This window comes from Juglans microcarpa x Juglans regia, chromosome 7S (assembly GCF_004785595.1).
Source record: "Juglans microcarpa x Juglans regia isolate MS1-56 chromosome 7S, Jm3101_v1.0, whole genome shotgun sequence".
In the NCBI taxonomy this organism is placed as follows: Eukaryota; Viridiplantae; Streptophyta; class Magnoliopsida; order Fagales; family Juglandaceae; genus Juglans; species Juglans microcarpa x Juglans regia.
The window spans coordinates 12208330-12215910 of NC_054607.1; the positions used below are offsets into that span (position 1 = coordinate 12208330).

The 7581-nt window shown below is 36.8% G+C and overlaps 1 long non-coding RNA gene across 1 annotated transcript; it reads right to left on the reverse strand.

Annotated features, from left to right (window-relative positions):
* Positions 1-4772: 4772 nt before the first annotated feature.
* LOC121240365 lies at positions 4773-5812 on the reverse strand. Its single transcript, XR_005935529.1, has 2 exons — positions 5188-5812; positions 4773-4963 (listed from the first exon to the last, which is right to left on the reverse strand). It is a non-coding gene; the product is annotated as an uncharacterized LOC121240365 (long non-coding RNA).
* Between the last annotated feature and the right edge of the window lie 1769 nt (positions 5813-7581).

Here is a 7581-nt window from a genome sequence, read left to right on the forward strand (position 1 = left end):
AAAATCCATAACCCGAGCTATAGATTCAGCATGAACAAATCCATCACAACATTTAAAGAATTTCACTACTTCTCAAAAATTAACCAATCCTCCTCATATTCTCTTCACCATTTATCACAAGCTCACTACTATTCACAAACTCATTAGCGACATGTTATACAAATAGTCCACATATTCAAAAACAACTTACACTCGACATGTCAAACCAACATGCCCAAATAACCAAACAGACACTCTTAGGTCTTCTCTGCCCACACAACCAAGCATCCCAAAAACTCGAGACTCCTTATATGTCAAACAACCAAGCATCCCACAAACCGACATATCAAGCAATCAACCCCCACTTACTTCTGGCATATCAATCAAACACAAACAACCCATATTACAACATATCCAACACAAATAGCCCACAATCAATTCCTTCCTCAGTCCCCAACATCACATCAAGAGACCTACCACAAATCAACCCACCATGACTTCACATAATTTATAGATCTACCATATAAAACAGAGACTTAAATTTATAGCAACCACCAAGATCAATTGTATAACACTCTGTTAGGCTCTCCCATACACTTGGCCAATGTCTAACAACAAGAATTTTCCCAACCACTGATAAGAACAGTCCATACAAGCAACAATCTCAACACAAAATTGATAGTTAACACAACACATGAATTTCTAGAAATCAAGTGTCAGTTATACCTTTGTGATTTTGACCGACGTGAGTAACCCTCAGATGCAATGGAGATGTTGTTGGGTTGCTGTGAAAATAGGGGATGTTATGTGTGATGGAGGTTAGCAACGAGTTGGGTCTTTTGTGAGTGATGGCATGCATGCTTGTCATGGTCTAAAGTGGAGTCAGTGGTTTGGCTGTGCATGGAGTGAAGGAGAATAGGGCTAGGGAAGGTAGTTTCTATGTTGGCTGGTGCTTTATTCATAGTGCTAGATTGCAATGGCTAGAGGATGGCATGCGGCAAGGCTAGACAAGCACGATCAGCAAAATGTAGTATGCTGCAACATGAGGCAACAAAATTTGAGACAAAGAAGATCCGAGAGAAAAGAATAACCGAAAGAAAGAGACAAAGATCTGAGAGGGACAAATAGAGCCAAAACGTGAGAGGGGGGGAGCTTATTGGTCTGGTCTTAGGATCAGATGGCATGAAGGCTGGCTGTGATGAAGCTGGACGATGATGGCCCTCCATAAAAGGGAAGAGAGAGAGAAGAGAGATAGAGAAATGAGGAGTAAGGCTTACTCGTAGACAAGGTAGAAGCTAACGGCGTAGAGAGAGGCGTCGGACTTATGGAGAAGAGAGAGAGAGAGAGAGAGAGAGAGAGAGAGAGAACTTGTAGGTTATGGATCATACAAACAGATAAAGTCATTATGGAGGTAAGGCACACTATGGGTGTGAAATGGAAGGAAACGGGACATGTGTAGTGGACAAAAGAGAAGAAACTAATGGGGAAGTAAGAAAACTGAAAGGGACAGTTTATTTACCAAACGACGCAGTTTCTTCAAGTGGTAGGCATCCTCACTGAACTAGGCCAGGGTTTGGGCCTAGGCTAGGGTTTTGGCCTAGGTGTTACACCATGGGTTTAGTTTCTATGTTTCCTATCTTGTGGTTGTTATGCCTTCCACTTTTGGCTTACAAAGTCTTTTCCCTTTCTTGATTGTGCATTCCACATTGTTGTGTAAATCAATTTTGCTATTGCAGGGCTTGAATACTAAACTCAATGGTGGTATTACTTTCTTCTCTATCGAGCAAAGAGTTACCAACAAAGTGAGTTGTTAGACTCAACTGTCTACTATTATGAGCAGGACTTAGGAGGTATCCTGTTGCATGGGTGCTTGACTCGATTGCCAACGTGATTGACCTGGCATGTAGGGGTTACCATGCAGCGCAAGTCCCTTATGTGACAAACAGGGAGTGCTTTGTTTGCCCAACGAGTTAACAATTATCCCGTGGCACAAGTGCTTGACTCCAATGTTAAGTGTGATTGGTGGGAAATTCAAGAGTTATCTAGCAGTGCAAGTGCTTGATTCAAACACTTAATGCGATTGGTGGAGAACTTGAGAGTTACCCTGCGGTGTGAGTGCTTGACTCTAGCGGTTAATACGATTTGTGAGAGACTCGAAAGTTACCTTGTAGCACGAGTGCTTGACTCGAGTGCTTAATGTGATTAGTAAGAAGCTCGAGAGTTATCCTGCATAGCGAAATCTTGACATGAGTGCTTAATGTGATTGACGATGAACTCGGGAGTTACCCCACAATGAAAGTGCTTGACTTGAGCGTCTAACGTTCGTTAATCGCCTTGTTTTTGAAGAGACCATGAACACCAAAATTATCTTTATTAATGTACCATTACAAATGCAGAAGTCTTCCACGAGTTTGGGAGCCTCTTCCCATTCATGTCATCTGGATGATATATTCATGGCCTTCTACTCACTATTATTACATACGGTCCTCAGGTATCCTTTTGATGTATTCTGCCACCTTTCTCTAATACTTACAGGTAGCTCACTTCTGCTAACTCCCTTTGTTCCTCCAACAAGTCCAGGTTTCCTTCTAAGTTCTCCATGTTTGCTTCCACGCCATAGCACTTCACCGGATGACTTGGAATACCAATCTCCATGGAAATCACTGTTTAGGTTTCGAACACAAAGGCATAAGTCTTTGGCCCAATATCTCTTACGGCTGCCCAATCTTTCGTTGATAATGCAGAATATGCTTTACTGGTTTCCTTGAATCTTCACCGTTACCAAGTGTTGGTACAATTTCGAATAACCATAGTAGCGTTCCCAGCCTCTAGTGTTCCCAGCTTGTTTGCATACAGAGATGATTTCATATCATCTCATCACATCAATACAATTTTTTTAAATTTTCATGCAAAATATAATAAATATTTCAACTTTTTCAAATCTTAAAACAATAATAATATTAAAAAATAATATTCTAACAATATTTTATTCAACTCATTTAAAACTATTTCATCTCATCTTACTATCTAAACAAACCCAAATGCTACCTGCAAAACAGAATAAAGCCTTGAATGATCCCAAAGGGAGATATCTTCAATACCTAAGTCTGGGAATGAACAAAAGAGATATATATATATATATATATATATATATCGAAAAATCTTTTTGTAAGTGATTTTACACATCAATATTAAATATAAGACATTTGTTTAATAAAGCAGTATGAATTGAAAATAATAATGATTTTCGTGAGATAGAAGACCTTATTTTTCTTTTATTTATTTTTTTAATAAAAATAACTATGCTGAGTGTTGATACGCAGTTTGACGCACCAAACTGCCTGTACTTATATATTATAGTAGCTAAGTCCTAATTTGTACACGTACCTGACTGAGTATTGATAGAAACCAGAGTGTACTTAAAGGATAAGGGCTCCTCTTAAGAGTATAACACGGAGGGCAGAATGTCCTTACCCTGTAAGTAACTGAATAGTCCCTTGATTGAAAAGGCATGTGAGAAATTCTGTGTCATTTTTTAAATGAATTAGAGAAAACTTATTGAAAATCCTTCGGTTAACAAATCATACACATTTCTTCATGAATGACTTCATCATTATTTTCATTTTGGATAAGGTTTCCAGTAATACAATGATTATTCTGGAAAGTGAGTTATATAAATATTGTTGGTTATAGCAAATTAGGCTCCATATAGGCCTGCGCAATACCATAAGGAATGAGTTCTAGAAGAAAAGCAAAAAACTGTTCATTTACTTTTATGAGGAACATCATCACCAATACCTTACATGATCCATCTGTCTCATAGCTTACATCACACATTCAGTATATTTAAACATGAAATATTGTTAATGCAAGGTAACATTGTGCAAGACACGAGAGATGCTTATAAACTGCAAATTGGATGTCAGAACACAACATAATAGAAAATAAATCACAGATTTAATAGAAAAAAGGTTAGTGAGATCTATATCTTCTATATAATAAACTAATTAACCACCATCCTTAATTAATGTAAAGCATCATACTATACATCAAATGCAATATACAATTTTAGAAACATGGAATATTGTTCCCATGAAGCCACAATAAACTAAAATTAAATAATGTCATTAAATTAACGTTATAAAATGAAAACTAGTCTATAATTACATTATAATTAGTAGCAAGAGGACTCATGCATTCCAATTCAAGCTACTGCCTAAATAAATTTATAAGACTTAATCTATATATTATTATTATTATTATTATTTATTTCTATTACTTATTACTGGAAAAAGGGAGCCAGAAGCCTAAATGTTACTTTTGATACGGTTATAGCTAGGCTCTTCTCTACAAAAATAAATAAGCTGAAGAAATCGGCATTTTGAAGGAGCAGGCCGAGGCCATATATTTTGAATCACTACTGTGATAGTCAAGCCTAAGGTTAATCCCTTTTATGTTGGAATAGATTCCCAACTTTTCTTCCTAACTTGAGAAGAAGAAGCTACCAAGTAATTGGCCCAAGTGCAAAAGAGATACAGTCTGTACTGGTACATATATATATAGCAGTTTCACAAAGGATTTCCTCTAGAGCACCTGTGTGATCTGATCATATTTTCGCCAAGCATCATCAGAAGGAAGTACGATCTATATATCTTTTTCAAGAACTTTCAACGGAGGCACAAGTTTTCTATATCGATGTGCCCTATAAACATTGCGAAAGTACTTGGAATTAGGCCCATCAGTAATCGAGGTTACCCAGAATGATTTTACTTACCCTAAGTATTCCCAAAAGAAGGCTGTGAAGAACTTTATTACCTGCCCTTATTGCCGTTCTGAGAGAAACAAGATATATACGTAAGGGAAGTTTCTGAAAGGCTATATCGATCTTCGTATAGCTAGCTGTTCTCTATAAATCAATACAGCCTATTAAAAGCCCGAACTAGGATGATCAAATGATTTTACATAGCCCATAGAATTAACTACTCTAGCTCCCAAGCTAAGAGATTACGAGGGAGTTTCTGGGTGGATGCTTACTTTCATGTAGCTTTGTTTAGAGAGAGAGAGAAAGAGAGAGATTGTTACCTTCTTCTGGAAGCCTATTTGTGAGAGTCTCACATATCTTGATGGATGTTGGGTCAAAACAACGAACAGAACAGCTTTTTGAGTCACAAAAGCAAACATAAATATTGTGAGAGATCATTTCATCACCCTCAAACGTACGCCTTGTTGGCTGATGAAGTCTTTTACACCTTGGCAGATCCCTTCATGCATTGCTTCTTTAGTTCAAACAAATCTTCATGATAACCCTATTGGAAGAAAAAATAAATACTACGAAACAATTAAAAGCTGGTCAGTCTTCAAAAACCTACTTACTGGGATCCCTTTAAGGAGCCAAGATGGCATTCACCTGCAACTGCAACTGCACCTGTTAATCAGTTCATCTCCCGATGAATATAGAGCTTTTGCCATGCTTTTAAAGCTGGTTTGCTTTTCGAAATTATTATGTACGAGAGGGAGAGGGAGAGAGAGAGCGAAGTAGAGGTGCAGGTGCAGGTGCAAATGCAGATAAAGGCAACATGTTGGCATAATGCTGTCACAGGCCCCGAGTCTCAAACTAGCGTTGGTCATACTTCCAGAGTGACAAGAGGATTTATAGAAACTAGAGTGGTAGACTGGTTGTGTTAAGAGGGAAGAGACCAGTAACAGCATCATATTTCAAATGAAAAAAAAAAAAAAAAAAAAAAAAAAACAAAACAAAAAAGCATCATTAACAGCATCACACTAAATCTGAGCACGATAGAAAACCACTTAAAAGTGTGGTGTTATTGCTGGATAAGGATTTGACGACGACTGTTGCCTATCTCTGCTATCAAAAGTGGAAACTATAGTACATTCGTATCCTGTACCATGGCCACACACCAGCGGGTCCTGGATCACGTGATGGACAGCCACAAAACACGTGGGATTTGATGTCCCCACTAATGGAAGAGTGCCACTTGTCTTATATACGACACTCCCACTTGAAAAGGCCCGTGCGTCCACGTGGTGTAGTCTTGTTGTAGGTGAGGTGGGGAAGGGCTTTTGAATTGGATTTGGATGGGTGTTTGAAATTGGAAACTTGCATAATGGAGGAATATAATCTTGGGATATGTATTTAACAATTATCTCTTCATCATCTCTTCACAGTCTGATTGTCAGGCAGGTACAATAAGCTAGTCTGGCAGTTGGACCTCAAGTAAGTCGGAAACGGGAGTAGGGTTGCATCCATCAATGGAACGTGCAAAAATTCGGATATTCGATTTCAACTACGATCTGAATTCTCCATCGTAGTCGAAGTTGTTTTTTGACTGATTTAGGGCACTTTTAATAGATTATTTATTTCATTTTTTAAAATATATTATTAAAATCTATCTTTTTTTTATTTTACATATTTTTTTTATAATATATCATACATCAATTTATCTATTTTTTCTTTATATCATTTAAAAATTATACTTTTTAATATTTTTATTCATTTTAAATATTTTCTCTAACTATCAATAATATCTTCATATCTTTTAATATTTACAATATATCTTTATATACAATTTCATATCATTATGTGCTATTTTAAATCAAACTAAACATTGATTCAAAATATATATAAAAAAAAAAACATAGAGAAAAAATTATGTCTTATTTTAAATTACTTATAAAAAGAACATAGAAAATTTTGAGAAATCTAGTTCCATTTTTCAATACACTTTAGTGGATTCTCTAGCATATAAATGCAAATAGATAAGCATTTATGACTGTAACGCCCCTAACCCGGGTGGCTTGGAGAATTTCTACTTGTCACTCGTAAACATACCTCCCAACACATCCAAAGAATAAACTCCAAAAACTTCATAAATGAAATCAATCTCAAATCTTCTCAATAATCTCATTACAAACTCCACACAATCTTTAATGCAATAATAATAAATCAAAGGGGTCCATAACTTCCCGATAATCATAACAAACCAACTAAATATTTCATAAATCTTACTAAACTCAAGACATAAATAACACTCAAAGATATTAAAACTAAGAACACCAGAAGTCCTTCTTCTACCAACATCTCCTCAGCTTAGCCACAACCAGCATTCTAATCCAGGTCCTCATTTGGACTCACTACATCATCTGAAAAATATTATAATGATAGGGGGTGAGTCATCAACAACTCAGTAAGCAGAAATCATATGCTAGCGTGCAAACATGAGCATTTATCAAGGAGAGTATGCAGAACAAAATATTTTTTCAGAGTTATCATGCAGAACAAAACATATTTTCAAAATGACAGAGCGATGGTTTTAAAACAAGTAAAACCCATAGTACTTTGGCATAACATAAACTGAGTATCATCATCAAATCAAAACATAGCATCAAACAGAGCAGAGACCATGTTTCACCCCCGTGGTAGGGTTGTGCTAACCCCGGTGGCCAAACCAGGCAGAGACAGAGGTGAAATCTTTCCTTTATTCTTCTCGGAGCCCCGAGTGTGCATACAGGAAAGACCACAATAAAACTACTTTGTTTCCAAAGTGGGTGCACTCAGAGACAGAGAAGTTGGTACCAACCCAA